Source organism: Protopterus annectens, chromosome 2.part1 (genome assembly GCF_019279795.1).
Source record: "Protopterus annectens isolate FY-2018-M chromosome 2.part1, PAN1.0, whole genome shotgun sequence".
Classification (NCBI taxonomy): Eukaryota; Metazoa; Chordata; order Ceratodontiformes; family Protopteridae; genus Protopterus; species Protopterus annectens.
The window spans coordinates 1,333,335,060-1,333,363,046 of NC_056729.1; the positions used below are offsets into that span (position 1 = coordinate 1,333,335,060).

The 27,987-nt window shown below is 39.5% G+C and overlaps 1 protein-coding gene across 1 annotated transcript in view; it reads right to left on the reverse strand.

The window, feature by feature from the left end:
- Positions 1 to 27,987, reverse strand: part of H6PD (hexose-6-phosphate dehydrogenase/glucose 1-dehydrogenase) — a 604,336-nt gene that overhangs the window by 52,305 nt on the left and 524,044 nt on the right. The window lies entirely within an intron of this gene.

Consider the following 27,987-nt stretch of genomic DNA (forward strand, 5'->3'; position numbering starts at 1 on the left):
GACCCAGGGAACAACAGACCCATAAGCTTAACCAGTCTTATCTGCAAGGCCATGGACAGAATTATCGTGGACCTAATCAATAATGACATAGGAAATCTGAAAACATTGGACCAGACACGATTTGGCTTTCTCAAAGGGAGGTCTTGTCTGCTCAAGCTGGTGAACTTCTTTGAGAAAGTCACCAGCACCATGGATTACGGTAAAATGGTACACATCACTTATCTAGACCTGGGCAAAGCATTCCAACACAATTCTCCACTCGGAGAGCACTGCTAAACTTACTGAGTTAGGCATAAACCTCTACATTGTCAGATGCATAGCAAACTGGCTCACTGATAAGACACATGCTGTCCAAAAGGTGAATCCACCTCTGATAACAAACTTGTTACTAGCAGTTTCCCACAGGGCTCAGTGTTGGGACTCTTCCTGTTTGGTATATACTTCTCTGAAACAAAATCAAATGTGGGGGGCCTCTGGCTCACAAAGTTTACCAATGACTGTAAGCAATCACTGAATCCCCAAACAATGTTGACATCCTACAAACAGGCCTAAAAATAACAAACGACTGGCGCCAAAAAACATGGTCTGAGACTAAACAGTAAAAAATGCATAATCATACCCTTCAATAAATCAAATATCCCTACAAATTATAATATTGATAGCACACCCCTAAAAGTAGACCCAGTGGTGAGAGACCTAGGAACACAGATAGACAGTAACATGAACTTTGACCACTGTAGTCTGCCTCATCAGGCCCATAATCAAGTACAATGCTCCATTCTGCATGCACCTAACCAGGCACTTACATCAACTGGAGCAGCCCTAGGGGTTTCTCACTAAAAAAATACAAAAGAGCGACTAAAGACCAACTAAAAGCCCTATCCCTTTACTCCATCTCATATCGTTAATTAAGAAGTGATTTATGCCTGACCTACAAGGCATTTTCTGATCCAGCCCCGATGAAAATGTTACATATTCGCAAGAAAAATTTTATGAGGATTATGCATTCCATGGATCAGAACCTCATTTGTGACTAACATAAATTGCTGGGGAGACATTCATATCCTAAAGGCTACCTCATCTATGGAATAAACTTCCCATCTTCATAGAACAAAGCCCATCCCTCCCTATCTTCAAAAAGAATATGGATAAATGGATGAGGAACTGTAAATTCACTCCCGGGGTACTGCCCATGTCCCTTATGGATAGAGTCAGTCTGTAAAATGACACAGGGTTCCAACATCCAAAAACCCACTACCTTGATACTACTCCACCGTCCATCTGGGGAATAAAGATATAATAATGTCATATCCTGGGTATTATTGGCTAGGCTTGTAAAGGCTCTTTAGCCATTAGCCTAGTAATCACCTATGAACTTATACATACTGAGTGTTAATATTTGGACAGAGGTAATAAACTGACAAAAGACCACTGCCAATAGTTAACGAATTCACAAGATACAGTTCATAGTGATGCAGTATATACGCTAAATATATACGTTAACCTTGTCACTATACTCAGTATCCTAAAGACACTGCTAAGAGGTGATCTGTGTCTGGCATGCAAGGCATCCTCCGATCCAGTAATGATGGATTTACTGTACATCATTAAGTCAAATGGCATCAGAAATACTCAGTCTAGGGATTTAAACCTCTTCTGCAACATCACCACAACAGTTTGGACAGACAGGTATATCTTGCAGAGGATACCACTGCTCTGGAACAGACTCCCCAGCCACATAAAAGCAAAGTTCATCCTTGTCCATATTCAAGCACAACTTGAATCTATGGATAGGAAACAGAAAATTTACCCCAGGTCTGCTTCCTTGGTTCATAGGTAGGTACTAGGCTATCTGCCCGAAGGAATTTATAAGCCTAGCCAGAATGTGTTGGCTTTTGCCGCCCCCTTAGATTCGTTCCCTGTGCCTCTGTCCAGCAAAGCCACTGAAGTGATCCCGGGGTAAACTTTCTGTTTCCCATCCACTCGTCAAGGTTTCTTTTGAAGAGTGTTAGCAAGGAGCACTGCCTAATGTAGATTGGAATCTTGTTCAAAAGCATGTGAAGTCTCTGGGACAGGAATCTATCCCTCCATCACGTCCTATTTATTGTTGTGGTAAGGTTTAGATCCCTAGAGCGTGTGGCTCGAGGGGATAAGGTTTTCTTTAGGTGGAGAATGTCCATCAATTCTGGGTTGGACATGGCCTTGCATGTCAGGCAGAGATCACCTCTGAGAAGGCGGTATGCAACCCAGTACAGCTGGAGTTTCTTCAGTCGAGCTGCATAAGGCATCTGTTTGAGGCCAGTGATCATCTTGATAAGGTACTTCTGTGGTCTTTCCAGCTATTGCAGGTGTCTTGTAAGGTACAACCCAAATGGGGCTTTGTACTCTATGATGTGTCTGATGAGTGATGAGTAGAGGGGCACAATGACCTCTTTTATTCTGGATGCGAACCCTTTTGTGATTAGGTGGGCCACATAGAAGGATTTTCTAACCACTTTGGCAATGTGATTATCAAAGGAGAGATTACTATCTACTTGGGTCCCCAGATCCCTGATTACGTCTTCCGTATTTAGGGGATTACCACCCATGTGGTAGTTTGTGGTGTCTTTGTTTTTTCCAAAGGGGATGACTATGCACATTTTGGCATTTAGCTTGAGGCCATGATTTTGACACCAGGTATCCGTCTCAGTGAGACCCTTTTGGAGGATGTCTGTGTCAGCCAGAGTGTCAATTATAGCCTGTAGTTTGCAGTTGTCTCCGAACTTGGTCAGCCATAGTCCTCCTGTGCTTGCCTGTACCTCTGAGAAGTATATGCTGAACAGGAGGGGTCCTAGGACTAAGCCCTGGGGAACGCTACTTGTAACCGGTTTAGAGACGGACCTAGCTCCCACAACTCTCACCATGTGGGTTCTGTCCGTGAGCCAGTTGGCAACCCATCTTGTGACGTAGGGTTTTATGTTCAGGCTGTTGAGCTTGTCTATAATACCAGAATGGGGAATGGTGTTGAAGGCTTTTGCGAGGTCTAGGTAGGCTGTGTGCACCACCTTTCCCTCGTCTATAGCCTTGGTAACTGTCTCAAAGAAGTCCACCAGGTTTAGGAGGCATAATCTGCCCTTAAAGCCGAACTGGGTAGGGTCCAGTGTTTGGAGGATCCCAATGTCTCTGTTAATGAGTTCAATGATGATGCGCTCCACAGCCTTGCAGACCAAGCTAGTCAGGCTTATAGGCCGATAGTTCCCGGGGTCTGTTGTGGCTCCACCTTTGTGGAGAAGAATAACCGTTGCTGTGCGCCACTCTATGGGTACATAGCCTATGGAGGGGCTGAGTTTGAACAGTGTGTTTAGGTGAAGGGTTAGTTCGTCTTTGAGCTTGTGTAGGATGCAGCCTGGGACACCGTCTGGTCCCATTGATGCTGTGTTTTTGGCTTTGGAGAGGGCTGTTTTAATCTGAGTGTCTGTGATTTCAGGGGCTCTACATTCTTCTGGTATGGTTATGGGCCCTTTTGGGGGTGAGGGGGGGGGGTGAAGTTTGTGCTGAACCTGTCTGCCAGGATGTTGGCGATATCGGTCGGTTCAGTGAATTTTGTGCCATTCTGCATTAATTCTGAGCAGATCTGAGCATTACCACTTAGATTCTTGACATAGTTAAAGAATGCCTTGTGGTTATCTTTGGAATCCTTGGCAATTTTTCTTTCGAAGCTCGCCTTGGATGATTTTATGAGGGTTTGTAGTTTCTTGCTGATACTAATCAGGGATGTCTTCCCTTCTTGGGATTTTACTCATTTCTGTACTAGTTTCCTCCTTCTATTGTATAGCTTGTTTATGGCAGGAGTCCACCAGACTGGTTTCCTTTTCTTGGAGGAGTGAGTCTTGGTTTTTACTAATGGACAGAGGCAGCTCCTAAATGCTTTATCACATGCATAGGTCCTCTCAAATTATCTAGGATATGATCCCAGTTATTCTCATGAGGTAAAAATACAATTATCGACCATGGGATGGGTAAGGCCAATCTCTAACCAAATGGGATAGGTTTATTTGAGGACGAAAAGGGAAACTGGCCAGGCTTAAAATGTCCCTCAAGGGCACCTATGGCTCCAAAGTCACAAACAGAGGTCGAAATCCACCAATGGTAGCCAAATATTTTATTCTTTAACAGAATGAGTGCTTTCGTCTTGAGTAACAATTGAATTAATGGTATATGGTATAAATAATCAAGTAAAATGATGTGGAGATATCTGATGAAGTCTTGTTATTCAAGACGAAAGCGCTCATTCTGTTATTAAAGAATAAAATATTTGGCTACCATTGGTGGATTTCAACATCTGTTTGTGACTTTGGAGTTATTATAATTAATTCATATTCATTATATGGTTTATTGGTTCTTGTACCTATGGCTCCCTATTGAAATGTCGGCACTCAAAATGTTTAGTGCAGAAAAGCTGAAAAAAAAGACCAAAAACACAGGAGAAGACAATCTCAAAACTCACTCTTCTCCTTGAAATGTTATTTTCAGGGGGGCAAGCCCCCACACCTCCCAAACTTAATACATACCAACTACAAGATCACCATACCTCAGACAACCTAGTCAGAGCAGAAGTCTATTAACCTTTATTCCATAGGTTATAACTAGGATGTTTAACAAGGATCGTAGAAGCCAAGAGAAGGCAAAAATGATTAAAAGTGTAAAAATACTGGTGTTAATCTGTAGGGTGATTCCTTCAGTTAATGGTAGCTACTATTCTTTTTGTAACAAGAATCAAATAAAATTAAGTAAAAACTGCAGTATCACCAAAGCTCCAGAAGAACTTCGGTGAAATTTCAAAGCAAATACATTAAAGTTAAAAATAAGTCCTGTGCTAAAACTGCCATCTTTATTAAATGATTCAAATATGTGAGTAGAGCTTTCATCCAGTCACACAGTCTTCATCAGATCTATTTCCCACTTTTCACAAAATAAGAAATGATTTTATGTGCACTTTTAACTGCTGTAATACTTTGTCAATGATAATTTCTCTGTGGCTCTTGAGTGAAAGAGTGGGATGTAAAAGAAGGGTTTAAGTATTTTGTTGAATTACCTGTTTGAAGACTTGGTTCAGTGGGTTACTGAGTATATGCAAGTTTGTTTATCTAGTCATTGTGTAGTGGCAAATATCATAACAAGTTTTGTTGGGGTTGCTTGTAACACAACAGTTGATACACCATCCCCAAAATAAGTAAAAGTCATCTCAAAGTTTTATTTGTAGGTTGAAGATGCATACATCTGGACTTCGCAACAGAATGTTTTTGGCATCAATGTGTTGTTACATTGAGACTAAGATGAACCTGGGCAACATTATTTAGGAGAAAATATAACAATATTGGTCCCCAAATTAACCCGTGAGGTGCTATACATATGAAGGCTCCACAGGCAGGGAGTGTGTCACCAGCATTCATCTGATATGACCTACCGGACAGACAGCAGATTCTAGATCATTAACCTATTGATCCACGGGCAGAACATCTACCTGTAATGTCAGAGTCCTGGGAGAGTTTGATTACATCACTGCATGCCCCTCCCTTGAGGAAGAACAAGATATATAAAAAAAATCCCTGCAATTAGGTGTGGATGATGCAAGATCAGGATGCCTCCCATCTCTTCTCCTACCAGAGATTCTTCAATGCTTTGCCGTGCTCCTACCTGGGCAGCCCTGATCCATGGGATAGGCAGGTCTCCTCTAGAGGGGGATTAGAGACAATGACGACCTGCAGATGGAAATCCTGGCCAAGGTGGCAAAAAATTACAAAAGAAATGCAGAACTAGAAAATGACATCGTACCCAAAATTAAATTGCTCTAACGTTTTAGCAGAAGAGCAAGACCAACTGTTTGGAATGTTCCAGTCATATCAGCAGAGATTCCTCCTGTTTTAGCAAATGGTATTAGTGACTGTGTAAACAGCAGTCATCATACTGACACCCCTTTGGGATCTGTTTTGTGTGTGTGTGTGTGTGTGTGTGTGTGTGTGTCAGATAGAAGAACATACCTGTTACTATATTCAGTTTATTTGAATGATTCAAATATCTCATCAATCGGAGAGAGGTCAGCAACTGGTCTACAGTCTGGGGAAGACTGGTGAGAGGAAGTAGGATGCATATTTAAAGAAGCAAGGAAATAGTACAGAGATGAGGAAAGGGTTAAACAGGAAAGCTAAAGGTTTAGTGATAAGAGAACTGCCATCTTCAGAAAAGAATGATAAAGACTGCTACATTTTGATCCTGGTTTTGTGTTTAATGTTTTAGCAGCTTGTGAACACATTTAGCTATTTTTTTAAATGGCCCAAATATGCTATAATATGCAGTATTAGCATTACTGGGGGGGGGGTGATTGCAGTGATGCGTGGCCTAATGGTTTGGATATTGTGTGAAGTGACCACAGAAGTAATACATACAAATACATACAAATAATACATTTTTAATAGTCACTGACACCATCTTTGTTTTTACTGTATGATATTGCAGTGTGGTCCCATCTGTTTAACCTGTAATTCATTTTACTGTTTTCCAGAAGATTTCTGTATTCAAGCCCAAGATCACTTGTTCATTTTTCAGTAAAGTTAATTTTGCTGCATTAGTTACAACTCTGCATCATTTTCTGAAATTCAGATCCATCTGGTGGAGTGTGCTCATTAGCGAATTTGCATTCCATTTAATCCGGTTTCATTTCTTGGTAACAGTAGTTTTACTTCAGAGGTGAGCCTTGGGTATTTTGCCCTCTACACCATTTACATTTAATAGAAAAACCTTTAAAGAACTGCTCCAAATTTATTGATAGTGTGATTCTGGCTGTAAATGTGTTGTTAGGTTAGCATCTCAGCTTTACAGAATTGTTCTAGAGATATACTAGGATGTGTGGTTAGTTCTGAATGACCAGTCTGATAGGATAGGACATAAGTTGCTAATTTTACCTAGCAGTATCATTAGATCTGTGCAGAACAGGTAAGTATTGGTCAGTATGAGGTCTGGGGAAGAAACACCATCATAAATTATATTAAGCCTTGTTACATCTTTTACTAGCTATAGCAGGGTCAATAAATTGCAAATCATTTTTAGCCGAGACGCAGTTGTACCCACAGCACTGATACTGAAGTCTCCTAATATTGCTGTATTTTTATTCATTTTATTTGTTTACCAGGGTAGTGTACTGATCTCCACGGAGCTCAGATAAGTCCATTCACAAAACAATACATATGTAAGCAAAGGTAGAAAATAGCATTACAAAGTAAAAGTTTATAACTACCAAGCAAAAGTAAATGGTTGCAAGGTTACGTGACAATGTAACAAGGTTATCTACAACTATGTCACGACTGGAAAGGGTCAGTTTCAGGGATACTTATGAAGCTATTGATTTGTTAGGATCTTTAGAAGCCTAGAAATACATTACCATGATTTTTTTAGACTTTATATCTTAAGTATGAATAGCCTAAATATGAGCAGAACATTTACGTGTTGCCCCTATCCATGAGGAAAAAAGGTGCTAAAGCAATGCTGAACTTGTGGTTACCCTTCCATTCATCCAGATAACATCTGAATAGTGTGAGAGAAGTATTCTGCTTTATGTGGAGAAGGAGGAGATTCCAAAAGAAGTGGTACTCAGGTCTATATCAGAAACTTGAACGGTTAAAAGAGTGAACGCTCTTTAATCGAGCTATAAATATCGAAGGCACAGAACAGCAATTTTTTTCCCAGGGAAAAAAAATCACTGGGCCATTTTTGGGAGTTTGCCATTTCCTCCCCTGTGGTGCAATCTCAAGTTGGTATATTTAAGTAGGGGGGGTTGTATTGGGTGGTGTGGGGGGGGGGTGAAGGCCTCCACTTTATGTTGTGTTTGCATTTGTTTTTTTCCGTTTGTTTTTAGGGAGCAGCGATTTTTTTTCTCTGGGAAAAAAATTACTGTTCCGTGCCTTTGCTATTAGTATCTTCGATATTTACAGCTCGATCAAAGAGCGTTTGCTGTTTTTAATGTTAGAGCTTCTAATATAGACCAGTGGTATTCTCTGGGATACATTTCTATCCCTCCAAAATATTCCACTTATGTTGCAAAAAAGATCAAGATGTCTTGAGCAGGTGTTTATACCCTCATTAGACTAGCAAATGTGTAGACGTTCTGACACAACAGGGTCTTTGTATGCTCTCTACAAGAGTTAGAAATCTCTTCTCAGCAGCCTGCATAACACCGAGAAGAGGGACATGACTTTGAGGTGGTCTACATAGTTTTCATGATTCAAGCACTTAATTAAGAAATCACTGTGAGTGTTCGTGTTATCTCTGATGTTTGGATAGGTACATACCAAATGGAGGCATTATACTCAATGAATGGGTAGATGAGTGCAGAATGCAGCGGAATGATCACATCTCTGCACCTGGACAACATACCCTTTTCTAACAATAGTGGATACATGGTAATCAAAGAACATTCACTGTCAACCTAGGTTTCAAGGTCCCTAACTATTGGATCTGTTTTCAGGGGTGTGTTGTCACTGTGATAGTCACCAAGGACTTCTTGCTTGCTGAAGGATACCATTTTACATTTCTTGGCACTTAGTTTTAGTCCATAGTTTTGATACCAGCTATTGGTAAAGGGAAAGGCCTTGTTGGAAGATACAGGTATCCTCTAGAGAGTTTATGATAGTACCAAGTTTGTAGTTATCAGCAAACTTGTTCGACCATAAACCCTTAACAGTAGTTCTGACCTCCAAGAAGTAAATACGGAAGATGAGTGGCCCAAGGACTGAACCTTTGGGTATACCACTAGTGGCAGGTCTTTTGGAGGAGGTAGAGCTGCCCACCCTAATTTCTTGGCTTCTGTTTGGCAGCCATTTGGTTATACAACAAATTACACAGGAATTGGCATTTAGCTGGGAAAGTCCATCTACTGTGGGATGGTGTTAAATGACTTTGTGAGGTCTAGATATTTGGTCCATACTGATATGCCCTCATCCATTGCTTCAGAAACCTTATCAAAGAAGTCAATCAAGCTAAGTTGGCAGGATCTGCCCTTGACAAAACCAAACTGGCTAGGGTCAAGAGGTTTTAGGCATGTCCATATTTATTAATTCCATAATGATCTTTTCCACAGCCTTTCAAATGAGGCCAGTCAGATTTATGGGTCTATAATTTTCCAGGTATATTGACGTTCCACCTCCACCTTTGTGCAACGGGATGATATTTGCTGTCCTCTATTCACCCGGTATGAAGCCTAGAGACCAACCCTGAACTAGCTTCTGTAGGGGTCTGACAGGTACTGTTTCAAGGTGGACAGCAAGCAGCTTGGGATGTTATTCTGCTCCATAGAAGGGGGTGGGTGTAGATGAAGGTACGGTTCTGGGAATGTAGGAGGGGAAGGAGGGTGAAGTGTGAAGTTAGATGTCAATTTATCTGCTAAAGCCTCTGGGTCAGAGTATGTGATATCACTTATTATTAGCTCTGCATAGTGATGGGCATTGTTTCTGAGGCTTCTAACACAGTTAAAGGTTTTGTGGTTGTCTTTTGCCTGAATGGCTATTTTTGCTTCCTATCTAACTTTGGTTGATTTGATCAGGAATCAGGTTCCTTGTTAAGTTTACCAACAGCAATATTGGCATCTTGATAGTTACACTTATTAGTGCATGCAATGATGTGTTTTTCTTTTACTGTAGAGCCTGTTTATATTTGGGTTCCAACACAGGGGTTTATTTTTGAATTTGGCAATGTATTTACTTTGGAGGTGGATGATGCATCTATGCAGATAATTAAACGCTCCCAGAATTTAGTGGTAAAGGATTGCACATATGCTGTGGGGTCATCAAATTGGATCTGGCTTCACTCTTAAAGTCAATGTGACTGATCTGTGGTCTGATTTGACCAGGGGAGAGTTACAATTTGCAGGAAACAAAGCTGTCCCATACTGGTGAGGACCAAGTCCAGGATTTTATTGCCCCTGGCTGGTGTGCAGACTAACTGGTTCAGAGAGTACTGATGAAGTCCAGAAATCTCTGATGTATACATCTCCAAATTAATGGAGGGGAAGTTGACGTCCCCTGGGAGAATGGCATTTGGCTTAATGCACAGGAACTCCATACTTCTTATGGAGTCATGGGCAGACAGGAACATAAAGGGGGTCCTAAAACTAGCTATGAAGTGATAAAGGACCTTGCAAATAGTGAGATGGACTTGGAGGAGCTCCAGTAATGTGATAAGGGACTTTGTAAATAGTGAAATGGACATGGAGGAGTTCCAAATCATTATCTTGTCTAACTGGTCTTTAGGTGAAGGTTTTTTTTTTTTTTTTTTTCACCTTTAATGTCTTTCTTGTAGTGCGTTTGTCCTGAACATGTGGTAGGTGTTGAAATCCTGCACAGATGGGTGATCTCACTGATCTTGAACCAGGTCTCTGTGAAATGCAAATCTCAATGTTTTCCAGGGTAAGAACTTGTAGGGAGTGGAGTTTTTTTTTTTTATTTAGGCTCCTAGCATTGAGGAGGAATATTGTGAACCACCTCTAAGTCTAAGAGTTTATATAACCCACCCCTTCACCCTGCAGTTGATTTATATGAAAAAATGTAAGAGGAAGATTTATCCACCAAACTGACTACTAGGCCCATGAAAACCTGTTTCAACATTACTGAAGATGACAGAACATTATTAAATGAATTGTCTACTAACCATGAGTTAAAGTTGATGATACTCAACAAGGGTGTGGGGTGGAGACTCTCGATTACATGGAAATGATGATGATGTTACTGGACAATACTTAGGAAGTGGTTTCTTACTCTTCTTCTTTCGGCTTTTCCCGGTTAGGGGTCACCACAGTGGATCACTTGTCCGCTCATGATTGGCAGTGGAGTTTCATGGTGTCAAGTTGCCAGCCCGGCGCCCAACCTTCCACAGAAGGCAGACACACACGCACTCATGCCTAGGGCCAATTTAGAGTGTCCAATCCACATACAGCATGTCTTTGAGATGTGGGAGAAAACCGGAGCACCCGGAGGAAACCTACACGACCACAGGGAGGACATGCAGACTCCATACAGAAGGCACCCCAGCCGAGGATTGAACCGGAGAACCTCTTGCTGTGCGGCGACAATGCTAACCGCTGCACCACTGTGGCCGCCCTACTTAGGAAGTGGTTTCTAAAATGAGATTTTCATATCTTACAACATCAATTTGTTTTTAAATTAATTATTTCTTAACAAAAATACTGATTTTGTGTTATTTGATTTTTTTTAAGTGGACCACCCTGATTTTTATAGCTTCATAGGTTAACTGCCCTTGTGAGCCATTTTAAGCCTAGCCAATTACCCCATGTGATAATCAAACCCTGCAACTTGTGGCTGTAAAGTAAACACTCTTTTTTAAATAGATGTTCAGAATCTTTATTATAAATTGCTCAGACTGAATATCTCTACAATCATCTTTCCCTGTAACTCACATTATCTCCCTGGTCTACTGCAGGGATGAAGTCAGATGTTATTTTCATATTTATTAATTTACAGGTCAGATGATTTTATATTTCTGTCTGTTTTGTTTACTACATGTAAAGTTTTTCATAGAATCATAAGTTCATAAATTAGTACCAGGCTAAATGTCGTTGTTGTTCATTCCAAGCCCAGTCAATTACCCTATGTGAGAATCAAACTCGGTATCTTGCGCCTATAAGGTGAACACCTCAAGCACTATGCCAGCCTCCCACCCTCACAAGGTTCTCTCAAAGTGTTGCTGATCCTTCTATGAGGCTAACTGTCTCAGCTAGGGGTTCTAAGACTGCATGGTTGGTAAAATGTATTGTAGCAAGCTCAGGAAAATTTTTTTTGGAATGTGAAACACTTGCCAAACATTTTTGGAACTTTTTAGATCAGATGCTGTTGGTTAAATGAGAAATGAACTACTAGGTTCTGACTTTCGATATAAGAATCTTATTTACACTTATTCCACACTCTACAGGTCTTGATTGGTTTTAACAAGGTTCTTACATTGTACCACCACCTTAGTAAAATGGATGTTAATCTTATTTTAGAATGTATTGCATTATTCAACAACATTGTTTATTTTGATGGAAAACATTTTAAGGGTGTTGCTATGGGGGCCACTTGTGCTAATGCCATGATCTACTGGTGGGAAACAAACTTTGTTTTTAAACATGACAACTTTTCTACATGTGTAGCAAATTACAGACACCTGGATGACATATTTATTCTTTAGAATAGTACTAGAGAATTATTTGAAGTGTTTTTAAATTTTTTAAAAAAATCTGCAAATGTTCTTGATTTTTCTTATAACATCAAATTGGATATAATTAATTTTTGATGCATCATTGACTAAGGGTCTTAATGGGAATATTATGACCGTTTATTGAAAGACCACCTACAGTAATTGCTTTTTGCATACTCTAGATATTACCTCTATCACCAAAAATTGGAGTTAGTTAGAAGTCTTTATTAGACTATCCAGGTTGACTTCTGAAGATGATATTTTTCTTAGTGAGGCTGAAAAGTTAACCATTATGTTTATAGAGAAAGGTTACCCACCAGATTGATTTGAGACATTTTTGACAATGTGCTCGGTGAACATGTTTCAAAGCATGGTCCTATTACTATACGTGGAATCATAACACTTTTAAGTTCTGACATTTTGACTAATGGTGTTGTTCCACATGATGGTTTTGAGAAATTTTTATTACTGTTTTTCTCTTTGAACTGTAATGCAATTTATGGGATCATAAATAAACATTGGGGAATTTTCACACATCTAGATATTTCTAGGGACATTGTGAGTGAAGTTCCCAAACTTATTTTAGGAGAAAGTATAATATTAAAAGTATTTTAGAAATTGCTAAAAGTATTAAAATGAGTGCAGTCTTTCACTTACTATTAAACGTGGATGCTGTAACCAATGCAGCTTCATTATGTTAATGAGGAAGGGCTATTATTTCTAAATTGAAATCTTGTGGGGGGGGTAGATTTAGTTGTCTGACAAGTCACATTGTTTATTTGGCTTGTTGCTGATCCTGTACTTCCTTTTACATATGGAAGACAGAACAGCCTCTCAAAAAGAGAATTTACCAACATGTGTTTACTATTAACAAAAAAGATGACAAAATTGCCTAGGCAGGGCACTCTCCGGTATGTAATAACTATCTTGGTTTATCTTTTTTAAATTTGGATAAGATTAACAAGAAAGTGACTGGAAAACTACATTGTATGACAACTTTTTATTTTTGCAACTTAGGATAAAATCTACTGTACCAACAGACCTTAATGATAATGTTTCTTTAATCAGCATTTTGAAAATAAGGTTGTATAAGCTGTAAAAAATTTACAATAAAATTTTGAACTACAACAGACCAGTTCACTTATCCAGTTAACAAAATTTATATAAATCAGATATAATTTACAAATCAACAAAAGTTTCACAGATGTTTGGATTCTAGCAGAAGAGAGAGGGACTGTGTACACATGGGAGAAAAGATGAGCCAGGAGTGATTAAGATATGTGGCCTTTCTGAGAGCCCTTCCGTTGCTCTCAGTGAAATAGGAAGGGACATGGCATATATTTATATACCCAGGAATTCATTAAAGGCCCTAGCCCATGACATATGGGCTAGGACTAACTTGCCTGTTTCCTGAATTGCCGATTTGCATGTTTTCTGAATTGCAATTGCTACCATTACATGCAGATTACAGCTGATCTGCATGTCATGGTAGTAACCTACAGCTCATGTAGGCAGTGGAATCGTCCCTCAAGTCTCGTCTCTCTCACATACCTATATATATATATATATATATATATATATATATATATATATATGGGCTCCAGACACATGCTCGACTAGCATATGTCCGAATCACAAAACATCGAACACACACACACAAAAGCGCTTAACATCGACAAGCGCTTCCGACTAGGTGTGCCTTTTTCGTAGATCAGACTACAGTGTGTGTAAGGGAAAATTCCCTTTTCCCCACTGTAGTGTGATCTTAGAGTGAGAATAATTAAAGTAGGGGGGTGTGGGGGGAAACGTAAATTTTTTTTTTGAACTACACATACATGGAAGTGCTTTCGTGTATGTGTGTTCGATGTTTTGTGATTTGGACATATGCTAGTCGAGCATGTGCCCTAGACCTATATACATATACGTATATATATATATATATATATATATATATATATATATATATATATATATATAATATATATATATATATATATATATATATATATATTTATATATATATATATATATACACACACACACACACACACACACACACAGTCCCTTTGTCTGAGTTCCATATCTCCCCTACCTCCGTAATACTTTATTGTCATTAAGGCACTACGTATTAGGCCCTTGCTGGTGTAGTGCATCTCCTCCACCCCCAATCCCAATTACAATGTCAGTGCCATTACAGCACTTTCAAGAGTCACCTCTGGTAGTCTGTTACCCCACATCACCCTTAAAGAAGTCTGTGCCATTATGGCACTTCACTTTATCTCTGGTGTTCAGGTGTTCAGTGGTGTGTCCCCCCAGACCACATATTAATGTTGGTGCCATCACAGCACTTAAAGCATTCCATGGTGTCTTGTGTAACCAATACCCGTCCAATCCCCATTTTGCTGTTGGTGTCATTATAGCATTTTAAAAGTCAGCCATGATGTTTCATGGTTCAACTCCCACCATGTTCAAGTTCATCAGTTGAATACAGCCTTATGGCCTTGTTCACTATCGTAGAGTGGTTGGGATGACCAAGCTGATCTACATGGCCAGACACTTTCTTGAATCAGTTGGCAGTGTAGCTGCCTTCCTAGAGGCAATTCTGGGGAGAGAGAGCACATGGGCAAATGCCTCTCTCCCCCCGGAATGCCTCATTAGAATTCAGCACAGCTGCAGGGCCAGCCCTTCTCAGTGCAGCATGTCTTTGTATTAGTGAACCATGCAGCACCCTTTAAATGAGTGTGCTGTTGTGATAACTTTATGAGCCCCCCCCCCCCCACCTCCGCCACAGTATGTACAAGTCAGAGTTCCTAAACAAGTTCAAATAGACTGGAGAAAGAGAAGGTGGTTGAATACAAATGAGAAATGAGATACAGAAAAGGGATTGGTTAGGCTATGTGTAGCTGTTGTCTAAAACTGGAAGTCTCTTTTAGATGATGTGTGAGAGATTCCCAAAGTTTGAGAGCTAAAATGCAAAATTCATGGTATTTGCATTGTACTTTTGTTTTACAGAGTTATAACTGATTGGGTGTAACTTCCTATGTCGTAGTTGGAGGTTTTATTTATGAGTTTTGCTGCTAGTTGAGAGTAAGAGACTGGAAGGAGGAGGAGTTTGAAGAAAACTGAACTAAGGAGATTTTTTTGCTTGTTTTACTGGCAAATATTTGGATTTGATACTGGTGATAGAATGTTCCAAGGGAGGGAATGTGTGACACAGTAACATATTTTATTTAAGAATATTTGTAAATTTGTTACATTCCCCTTGGAGGCTGCAGCTATAATGGGTAGCCTATAATCAACTTCGGCTAGAAGGACCTCTTTGCCAATCACTGCCCTAGTTGATTTTAAGAGGAAAGGATAAATTTGTTCTGCCCAGCATAGTGAGGGATTGATTTTCTTCCTAATTATGTCTACTTGGGCTTGGAAGTTGAAGGCCTGGTCAAGCCAGATGCCCAAATATTTGAGTAGGTGCTATATCTATTGGGGTATTTTTGAGGTCTTTGATGTGGAACTTCAGCAAGTCTTTGTTAGTACAAAAGAGCGTGCTTTTTTTTTTGGGGGGGGGGGGTTTGAGGAGAAATTTAATTTTCTTTAAACAGCTGTTGAGAGAGAGAATGCCATGCTCGAGTTTGTTTTAGATGACTGAGTGTTTGGGTTTGGACATGAAGATGAAAATTTCACTGGCTTCTGGGGATCATATGGGAACATACCACTTAACAGCCTGCTCCAAAAGATTATGATCAGCTGATGGCGAGACATAGGCCACACCAATACATCATGATAACTCTGATACAGTTACACATAGTGGTTATAATGGTAGTTGATCCACAGCAGGGAATCTTTAAACCATGATGGAATGAAGTCATGCAACTACATAAGAGGTCAATGCTTTCTGTAATCTGAATAATATGTATCTAGTAAAGAAAGAAGATATGTTTGTCTTAATATTGAATTACATTGCTATTAATATGGAAGTTATTATAGTCGGAGACTTCAATTGTAGCTTGAGAAACAAAAAGAAAGGGAAAGATGTAAAGAAGTTATAGAAATTATGAGATGTGTGAAGGTAAGAATTTGGAAGAACATGTCATTGACATATGGTAGAGGAATGTAAAAAACACAGCTGGACTATTTTTTGCTTTCTGAAGGATGTGAAATAAAAAAATGATGGTACATTAGAGACAGTTTTTCAGAGCATAAAGCTATCTGGACAGAATTCAGAGAGAAAGTTAGTAATGTTAAAATAGGAAAAGGTCTAAAAAGAATTAATGGAGTAGAGTGGTTAGGTGAGGTGGGAAAAGAAAGTCAGAAATGCGGGAAGATCACATAAGCATGTAACAGTTCTATAAAAAATTGGTCTGGATGGTGGATGCCTTTAATAAGAAATATAAAAATGTTATCAATGATGCAAGTTAAAAAGAGAAAGGAAATGAAAAGAGTTAAAGTACGTTAAGTGAAGAAGTTCTTAGAAATTAGAAAGGAATGAAAATTAATGTTCTAGGAAAGAAAAAGAGTTACATGCAATGAATCAAGAAAAAAATCTGGTGTATAAACAAAGATATTTCCTACAAGGTAAAAAAGAAGAGACAGTTCCTTGTTTAAATAAAATAGTTAAGAAAGATGGTATAATGCAAGAATTAATAGACAGAAATGGGATAGTACAGAAAGGCCAAAGAGATATAATGCGTACTGTTGTAGAATATATAAAAGATTTATTTAAAGACATTATTAAAGAACAAAGGATATAATGGAAAGTAAAAACTCTTTGAGCAAGAAAATATAGAATTGGAAAAAAATATATAAGATTAGAAGAATTAGATATAGTAGTAAGACAAATAAATATACATACAGCAGTGGGTCCAGATGGCTTAGAATATCAAATATATGAGAAGATGGCAATAAGTCAAAAGAGGTATTTCATAGTATTACACATGGTTTAAAGAATCATTAAAATATAAGGAATTATGAAGTGGAATTTTTAAATCTGTATGGAAAAAGGTGACAGAAACGATGTAAGAAATTGGAAGACGTTATAAGCTAGTTGAATTTGTGTTTGAATAAAATCGGTATGTGTTTGAACATAGAACAAAGTAAGATTTAGAAGATGAAGATAGGATTAAAGGTATCGAATTCAGCTCTCAAGAAATAAAGTTACTGGGTATTACATTGGGAAAACAATATTATAATTCTACAATGGGAAAACATTATGAAAAAAGTTAAAAATATGTGTTCTTTTTGGAGGTATTTTAAACTCTCAAGAAAAAAGTTTATTTACTTAACTCTATTTTATTAGGAAATATTTCATATATAGCTAGTGTGTTTAGTATGCCGTTGTCAATTTAAAAATATATTATTAATGCTATCTCTTCTTTTATATGGGGATCTCGTCTTAATCCTTTAAAGAGAGGTATGCTATATGTAGCAAAAGAAGATGGTGGCTTATGACTTGTATATCCAGTGGTATTTGCAGTTTCATCACATCTGTATAAATATTTTAATTGTTAAAGGAAGAAAATGGTAATTAAGTAAATCTATTATTGGAAAACAAACATAAACAATAAGGGATGTGATGAAAAGTTGTAAAACAGTATAATAGTACATGAATGAAGAAATGAAAGCATAGCAAGAGAAAATTGTAATGTAGAAAATAAGATAGAAGATTTAGAAGATGAAAAAAAGTGGTATAAAAAGTAATGGTAAAGCATTTTTTATGTATTGTGACTATGTGAGGTTTTGTCAGCTATGCCAGGAGAAGTAGGGCAGTGAATGTGTAACATATGCCAGCATAGGTAGCTGGAGTTTTGTAAAGAATAACATGTCATTTGTATATCAAACTGACTTGCATAGATGCTTGTGTTGAACATGTATTTGTAAAGTTGCTTGTGTTAAAATGTATCAGCTGGACAGATATTACATATACACTTATATCAGACTGTACTCTTGTAACTGAGGACATTTATAAATGTTAACATAGGACACTGGAAGAGAAGAGGTTAATCTCAGTCCAGCTAACTTTTAAAAATAGTAAGAAATTAAAATACTTAATTTAGGCCATAAAGATTGTATCTTACATTTCTGACTGCAGCCAGAGATGAAATGTCTAAACCAGAGAATGGTTTGTTAGCACCTGGAGGAAGAGTGGACGTGTTTATTTGTTTTATAACTTCCAGAAACTGCAACAGATCTTAGCAAAGCTCTATTTGTGTATTATTGACACATGTGCGAGATTCTGGGTCATTTACAAAGAAAGGGGGATGTATGGGAACCAGAAGTTAGATGAGATGTCATTCTGTAATCCAGGGCAAAAATTATGTTTTTGTACTAGATGAGATAGAAGTCTCATAGCAGTCTGTTTTTTGGAACCTGACATAGAAGGATCACTCCTCTACTTCATCTTGCCTTGCTCTAGTAAGTGATCAGGGAATAGTAATTTAGATCAGTCAAAAAATACAGTGAGATTAGTTAAGTACTGTTTTTTCTGTATCTGTGTGAATCTATTCATGTGTTGTTTAAATAGTTCCTGTGATTGAAACTCTGGTGTTTATTGAGGATAGAAATTCCATATTTTCATGTCCTTTTATTATTTATTATTAAATATATTTAAACGTTTCATTGTGGCTGGTCCTTTACAGAATATTTTAACCTTTGAGAGAAATCATATCTATTTAGTGACTCTGTGGCCACTCCTGAAAGCCTTACTGCACTGGTCAAACAGTATCACTGAGATTAACATTATCTTCACTTAGTATAATTGGGTACCCTTGTAAGAGTCTTAGAGTTGCTGGCTTTGGAGTATCTGGTGGCAGTGTAGCTACCTTAGTCTGGGCAGAAGGGGGCATAGCTAGTAAAGCTGTGCCAGCCTTTCCCAGGTGTGTGCATGTGTGTGTCTGTGCCCAAATCAAATCTCCAAGAGTGTGTGCGTCAGTTGCTTGGAGCAGGGACATGAAGCACTGGTTTCACAGAGAGGATGCTGGAGAATTTGGCTTAGCAACTTGGCTGAGGTCTCAGCTCTACAACTGTGCCAGTGGGGAGTGTCACTGGGGCCCTGGAGAGACAGAGAGAGAGAGAAATCCAGATCCCAGACTTGAGTGTGTTCCCTGTTTGCTCTTAAGGAAAACTGTGCTTGATGCAGAGAGCTGCATCTAGAAACAGTGGGTGTAGCCATTGCTGTTCCAAGTGAATATCCCTCTCTGGTGTCAGTGCTGAAGATTCAGGCCCCTTGATTACTGACCCAGAGATGGGATGCCACATATTGGTGAGCAATGGTGTGGATATTAATTTAACTTCTGTAGCCTGTAGGCAGCTGCCACTGAAGGTGTGTGTATTCTCAGTAGCCACAAGGATAACATTCAGAGTTTCATTATCACAACTGTTTTATTTATTTTTTGTTTGTTTAGTTTAGTCAGGGAAACAGGTAAAGATTATGGCAAGCTAACAAAGAACCAGTTGTCGAAGGTGTGTGAAGCCAAATGACTGGTGCATGCCAACCTGACTAAAGAGGAAATTATTTCAGCCTTAGTCACAGCTCAGACCAGCAACTAGGAGGATAACCAGTCTACTGATGGGAATTTGCAATCCTAAGAAACAGCGAAGTTACCTTTTCCTCAGAGGGCTTAAAAACCCATCTGGAGTTAGACAGACTTGAACTGGAGGCCAAACATTTGGAATTAGAATCAGAGAGACTGCTGCGTTTGGAGGCTGAAGAAAAGGAGAAGCAGCATCAGCATGAGAGGTTGATACCTACTCTTTGCCAGGGTCACAGAGGTCATGGGGAAGGGAAGAACTGAACCCCAGAAACAACAAAGGTCAGAAAATTTCTTCCACAATTTACAGAGGGTGATAACTTTGATAGTTTTATTTGAAAGAGCATGTAAAAGTATAATGTTAACTAAGGGTTCCTGAGCCCCTTACTCCATGGTAAAGCTGTAACTGCTGTTTCTAAATCGTCTGATACTGATTGTTTAAACTATGATAGAGTAAAACAATGCTTATTGTAATGTTTTAAGTTATTACCTGAAGCTTACAGAAAAAAAAGTTTTGTGAGCATAAACACAAGGCAGATGAAAGTCTGTACGATTATATTGCTGAGTTAAGTACTTATTTTCATAGGTGGGTGAATGGGTGTCAGATCATCACTTTTGAAGGACTGGCAGACTTTTTGGTGAGGGAATAAGTCCTTAGCACTTTGCCTGAGGATATGACAATCTGGTTGGCAGACTGGGAGTGTAACTCTGCAGATGAGTTGAGGAAAAAGGTGATCTCTATTAAGCATGCAGGGCATCATAGGTTCATAGGTAGGTACTAGGCTATTTGCCCTAGGGCCTATATAAGCCTAGCCAAAAAAAATGTACCCTGGCTTTCACCACCCAAGAAAATTATTTTCCTGTGCCCCTGTCGAGCAGCGCCACAGAAGTGATCCCTGGGGTGAATTTCCCATTTCCCATCCAATCATCAAGATTTTTCTTGAAGAGTGCTAATGAGGAGCTCTGTTTGACTTAGATAGGTAGTCTGTTCCAGAGTACGGGAAGTCTCTGGGACAGGAATCTATCCCTCCAGCATGTTCTGTTTATTGTGGTGACACAGTTTAGGCCCCTAGAGTGTGTAGCTCGGAGGGATTGGGATTTCTTTAAGTGGAGCATGTCCAACAGCTCTGGGTTTGACATAGCTTTGTATGTTAGGCAGAGATCACCCCTGAGTAGGCGATATGCGATGGAGTAAAGATGTAGTTTTTTGAGACGGTCTGCGTAGGGCATCTGTTTGAGGCCAGTAATCCTCTTTGTGAGGTATTTCTGTGGTCTTTCCAGTTGTTGTAGATGTCTTGTTAGGTACATACCAAAAGGGGCATTGTACCCTATAATGGGTCTAATGAGTGATGAGTAGAGGGGAACAATGACCTCTTTTTTTCTGGATGAGAATCCTTTTGTGTTGAGATGAGCCACATAGAAAGATTTCCTGACCACTGTGGCGATGTGATTATCAAAGGAGAGACTACTGTCCACCTGTGTCCCAAGGTCTCATCACATTTTCGGCATTAAGTAGACTACCAGCTATGTGGTAGTTCATGGGTACAGAGTTTTTACCAAAGGGGATGACAATACACTTTTTGGCATTGAGCTTCAGGCCATGGCTTTGACACCAGGTATCTGTCTCACTGAGGCCCTTTTGTAGTTTGTCCACATTGTTAGGGGTTTCGATTATGGCTCCTAGTTTGCAGTCATCTGCAAACTTTGTTAGCCAATGATCTTCTGTGTTAGCCTGCACTTCAGAGATGTAGATACCAAACAGGAGAGGACCCAGGACTGAACCCTGTGGTACTCCACTTGTCACTGGTTTGAAGTCGGACTTGGAATCAGCTACTTTCACAGTGTGGGTTCTGTCCATGAGCCAGTTGGCAACCCATCTTGTGACCTAGGGATTTATACCTAGTTTAGTGAGCTTTCTATAATTCCAGAGTGGGGGATGGTGTTGAAAGCCTTGGTGAGATCTAGATAAGCTGTGTGAACCATTTTACCCTCATCTATGGCTTTGGTGACTGCTTCAAAGAAGTCAATCAGGTTTAGGAGACATGATATGCCTTTTACAAATCCAAACTGGGTAGGGTCCAGAGTTTGGAGATTACCAATGTCTTTGTTTATGAGTTCCATGATGATACGTTCCACGGCCTTGCAGACCAGGCTCGTCAGGCTAATGGGGCAGTAGTTCCCAGGGTTCGTCGTGGCTCCACCTTTGTGGAGGAACTCCCTGGTCAACCTCAGTAAGAAGCTGAGATCCCTCACAAAATCCTCCTAAGCTAGTTACGAAAACAAAATTGCCACTGACTCTAAAGACAACCACAAATCATTTTATAGCTTTGTCAAGAATCTCAATGGGAACACTCAGATCTGCTCTGAGTTACAGCACAATGGCGCTAAATATACAGAACCAACTGATATTGCCAACATCCTAGCAGATAGGTTCAGTGCTAACTTTACCCCCCTCTCACCCCCTAGAGGGCCCATCTCTATACCGGAAGAATGCAAAGTTCCTATAATCACAGCTGCACAGGTAATAAAAACACTCTCCAAAGTCAAGAACCCAGCATCCATGGGACCTGACAATATCCCAGGCTGTGTTCTATACGAACTACAGAATGAACTGGCACCCTAGCTAAGTACCATGTTCAATCATAGCCTCACCTCAGGCTTTGTACCCACTGAATGGCGCATGGCGACGGTCATCACTGCACAGGAAGAGGATACCCAGTGCTGCAAATGGGTATAAGGGAACCCATGGTGGGCAGCGTAAACCACCCCAACTGAGTCCACCAGTAACAGGGGAAGCCACTAGTTCAGATACACGGCCATGATCAAGGGTTACATGTTTTAAATGTAACCAGTGGGGCCATGTGTCATATAGCTGTCCCCAGACGCAAGGTGGGGAAGAAAAGGTGGGGGAGCCAGCAAGTGGAAATAACATATATATGTTAGTGGCAAGTTGTCTGGAGACAACAGGGTACCAAACTATCACCAGAGTTTATATCCGATCTTAGCGGATGGAATATAGGTCACTGCTAAGAGAGAGACAGCTTCTGACATAACCATTGTGAAGCCTGCAATGGTTAAAGAGGAGCAGTACTTGCTTGGGCAGTCCACTACATTCAGAGCTTTGGGAGGGACCCCATTCCATATGCATTTGGCCAGGGATCACCTTGACTGGGAGGATGAAAAAGGAAGCAAGCAAGTACGTGTGTTTAAGCATATCCCTGCAGATGCCTTTATAGGTAATGATTCTGATAATGCAGTACCTTGTGTGCATGCAGTTACACACAGTCAGGCTTGGAGACTGCCATGTGGGTCTGGTAGGCTGAGGGAGACCCAGACAGACACCACACCTGAAGCCAGGGCTGGGGAGATGGCTATTTCAGGGAGGAAGCTACCCTGTAGCAGTGAGCCTGAAGGTGAGCCACAGCTGCTGGTAGTACTGATGTTCCCTTGGACAGCGTGACTGCAAGGGCTGATGGGAGTAGTAGTACCCAGGCTGACCGTGAGGCACCACTGTCAGAGGATACCAGAGTTCCTGTGGAAAGGGAGCTGGGAAGAGTTACAAAGATAGAGTTGCGACAGGCTCAGCTCTTGGACCCTACACTAAGAGGCTTGAGGGAGATAGCTAGGGAGGCCCCTGATTATCAAGGAAAAGGGGAGTCTGTATACTGAAACAAAGGGTTACTACACAGACAGTAGACCCCTGAGGGAAGGCTAGACAGTGAGGTAATACAGCAGTTGGTAGTGACTAGAGCCTACCGTATGGCACTTCTAGCCATAGCCCATGACATTCCTTTTGCAGATCATATGGGGATAAAGTGTACCAAGAGATGTATTATGAAGAACTTTTATCCTAACAGTAGCAGGAGGATATGTCCATGCTTACCCGTATGATACTGCCATCTACAGCCATTCCTGGCATGAGCCCCTTCAACATGTCAGGGAGGTCCTGGCAGACTGCAACAGGGAGGGTGGATCATTAAGCCCAGTGAGTGTCATGTCAGTATGGCAGAGGTCCCCTACCTGGGACATAAAGTGGGGAGTGGTAAGATCAGGCCAGAACCTGCCAAAGTGGAAGCTATTCAGGGGTGGCCTGCCCCCGTTTCCAAAATGCAGGTGATGACATTCTTGGAGACAGTGAGGTACTATAGAAAATGTGTTCCCAATTATAGTACAACAGCTGCTCCCCTCACAGAACTGATGAGGAAAAACAGGCAAGAAAAGGTAGTGTGAAACCCAACCTGCGAGCAGGCATTCCAAAAGCTTAAAGGGGCTTTAGCAGGACCCCCTGTGTTAGCCTGTCCAGATTACAGCAAATATGTTGTTGTGTAGATGGATGCTTCAAACCATGGGGTGGGGGCTGTACTCAGCCAGGTTTCTTCAGAGGGAGAACACCCAGTTGCATATCTCATCCATAGACTCCAGCCCAGGGAGGAATGTTATGTAGCTGTAGAAAAGACTCCAGCCCAGGGAGGGATGTTACGTAGCTGTAGAAAAAGAATGTCTAGCCATAGTATGGGCACTGCAGAGACTTCAACCATATTTGTATGGAAGTAAATTCACTGCAGTTACACCACAATCACTTAACATGGCTAAATCAGGAAAATGCAAAGTTATTATGGCTGCAGGCATATGACATGACAATGCAGCACTGTAATGGGGTCAGCAATTCCAATGCAGATGGGTTCTCAAGTGGCCCAGAGAGGGGACCTCACAAGTGTATCCATGGAAAGAATTTGAGGAAGTGAAAATCAGAGCTATAAAAGAAAGAAATTATAGATTTTATTAAAAAGATAGCAGAGTGTTGTGACTTTTTATGGAGATTGGCGATAAGGAAATAACCAGTCAAAGCAAACGTGCCATATAAAAAAGAAGAGAAAGAATATGCAATTATTAAAAACCAAACCAGCAGTCTGACCGAACAATGAAGGAAACCACCAGCAATTAGCGAACAACAAAGTTTAATATCGCTTTCATCTTAAAAGACTTCTTCAGAATAAAATAAAATGCACACAGCAGCATCCCCTTATATATCAAATCAAAATAATTACCTAATAAAACGATCAATTACCTAAAGTGCATTAGCAAAAAGAATACAATCATTTAAAGGCACACATCTAATAACATAACATAGGCATTTCATCTTAAAATCTTCAGTCTTCTTCTTCAGAAAACATTCAATATTCAGAGTCATTAGTACCAGGTTTTCTGTCAGCTCCTAACCTAAGCTGCCACAGTTTCTCTTTGTTCCAGTTGTTCCTTATAGGACCCCCCCCCCTTATATTTCTAACTACATGGTCCAGAACAGCAAACAGAAACTTTTTAAAACCACTACATGTAATGGAATGTTTAAATAAAGCATTGTTGATGTTCTTAGTTCTAATACAATAATAGTGCTCTTTAATTCTTTTACTAAGTGGTCATGTGGACATACCTACATAAAATTCATTGCACACAGAACAAACAGCAAGATAGACTATGCCACTAGTATTGCAACTGTATACACCTTCAATTGAAAGTGTCCTGTTCAAACAGGGTAAATCAATATAGGGTCCCTCTAAAATAAAGCGACATGAAGAACAAAAACCACATTTATACATCCCTTTACAGCATCTGCTGTTGTCGGGGGTACTTTTATATATGGAGTCAAATTGTAAACTTTTTTTAACAGTTTTTTTATATATAAAATTGGGTCTATCACCTACAACTTGTATTAATTTGATATTTCCACATAAGATGTTCCAGTTTCTAGTAATAATGGACCTGATGTTAAATGCATCAACAGACATATCCAAAATACAAGTACCACCAAAAATTATTTGTGTTAGTGTTGTTAGAACTTGAATTGTTAACACCTGTGACTCCATGTGGCTTATTTGTAACAGCAGTAAAACCATTTTACAAAATAGGTGGAAAATCAGTAGCCCTTCTTATTCTAATTTCATTAGCTAGTTTGCCAAGAAAATCTGAGGGATAACCTCTAACCAAAAACATATTCTGTATAAAGCTGACTTCTGATTCAAAATCAGCTTCTTCAGAAATCATACATGAAGCACGAATAAACTGACCCTTTGGTATATTATTTTTCATAAAAACAGGATGGTTGCTCAAATAATGCAAATAACTGTTAACAAAAGTCTCCTTCCAATGTATTCCACTTGTGAAATAATTATTAGAAGTATCCCAAGTCAGGCTAACATCCAAAAAATGCACTGATAGCCCAGCATTCCCCAATACAAATTAAAAAAAAAATATTGGAATTATTAATGCTATCACAAAAAGAATGAACCTGGTCTATGCCACCTTCCAGGATAAAAAAACAAATCATCCACATATCTGCCATAAATAACTACACAATATTGCTCCATAACAGGTCTGACAACACTAAGCTCCCACCAGTTACCCCTCTTACCTGCTTGTAAATGTTCTTGTTAAATATAAAATAATTGTTATTAAGCACTAGTTCTATTAATGTGCATAAAACAAATATGCTGTCAGAATGAAGGTGGGCTACATTTCCCAAAGACTGTCTAACAAAATCAACCCCATCATGGGGAGGTACTCGTAAACAATGATTGCACATCCACTGTAAACAAAATGTTCTTTTTAGAATCAAAAAAATATACAGAACTAAAAGTCCTAATCAAATCCAAATTCCACGCAACCACTTAGTAAAAGAATTAAAGAGCACTATTATTGTATTAGAACTAAGATCAACAATAACTGCGGTGGTGGTGCTGCGGTAGCGTTGTCACCTCACAGTTAGACGTTGCCCGTTCAATTCTCAGTTAGAGCATCTTCTGTGTGGCGACATGCGTGAACGGGCGTTCCTTCATTGAAGGTTGTGCGTTAGGCCCGGCAAGCCAGCACGTAAAACTCTACTGCCAATCATTAGCGGACCGGAGTTCCGCTGTGGCGACCCCTAACAGGGAAAAGCCGAAAGACACAAACAAACCATCAACAATGCTCTATTTAAACATTCCATTACATGTAGTGTTTTTAAAAAAAGTTTCTGTTTGCTGTTTTGGAACATGTAGTTAGAAATATAAGGGGGGAGGTCCTATAAGGACCAACTGGAACAAAGAGAAACTATATGGCAGCTCAGGTTAGGGGCTGACCAAAAACCTGGTATTAATGACTCTGTGAATATTAAATGTTTTCTGAAGAATAGAAGACTGAACATTTTAAAATGAACTGCCTATGTTATGTTACTAGATGTATGTCTTTAAATGATTGTATTCCTTTTGCTAATGCACCAAGTAATTGATTGTTTTATTAGGTAATTATTTTGATTTGATATATAAGTGGGATGCTGATGTGTGCATTTTATTTTATTCGGAAGAAGTCTTTTGAGACGAAAGCAATATTAAACTTTGTTTTTCGCTAATTGCTGATGGTTTCCTTCATTGTTCGGTCAGACTGACGGTTTGGTTTTTATTAGTTTTTGCTGCTGCTTCATCCTTGGGACTGTTGTTTTTCCTAGTTGATGTGTCTTTCCTGTGGATGGCTAGCCTGAACGAGGACCCACTTTTGGAGATGTCTGTTCATCCTACACCTGGTACGTCTGATTTTCAAGATACCAACCTGCTTTTCATGTTGGTGTGCACTATGAAAGACATGCAAAAGACGTTTGAAACTTTGATGGCAAGTAATTATAGAATGACTGGTTTAAGTAAACTATTTTCACTTCGTTCAGAAGATGAAAGTGTGGAGACTGTAATAGATACGACTGCTTCAGTACTTCATTCTGAGAACAATATTGTGCTTAGTGACATTACCGTAGTTTTAAACTGTGATTCAGACCCATTTGGTGCCTACAATTTAGCTTTAATGTCTACAATGTTTAATGGCAAGGATGTAGAAGTGGAAAAAGAGGCTAAAAGATTTTTTATCTTTGTTGGAAAAAAATTACTAAAAAAGTACAGTTTTGGTTGTTGAGACTAAATACTTTGATAAATGCATACAAGTGGGAGTAGTACCCAAGGGTCTGCGTTTTTTTAAATGCCCTAATGGTGTACTTCCAACTGAGTCCTTCTTTTCTGAATTGGTATCATTTGTTTCTAAAACGGCTTGATTTCTTAAAACTGCTTGTTGGTCGCAATAAGAAATGAATTGAGGAGGTATGCGATGATATTATTAAGACAGAAGCTTATAAGAAATATACCCTGTTTAAACAAAGACTATTCTGTTTTGCTTTTTTTCTATAGAAGAATTTGAGCATGGTTTAATACAGAGAAAGCTAAAG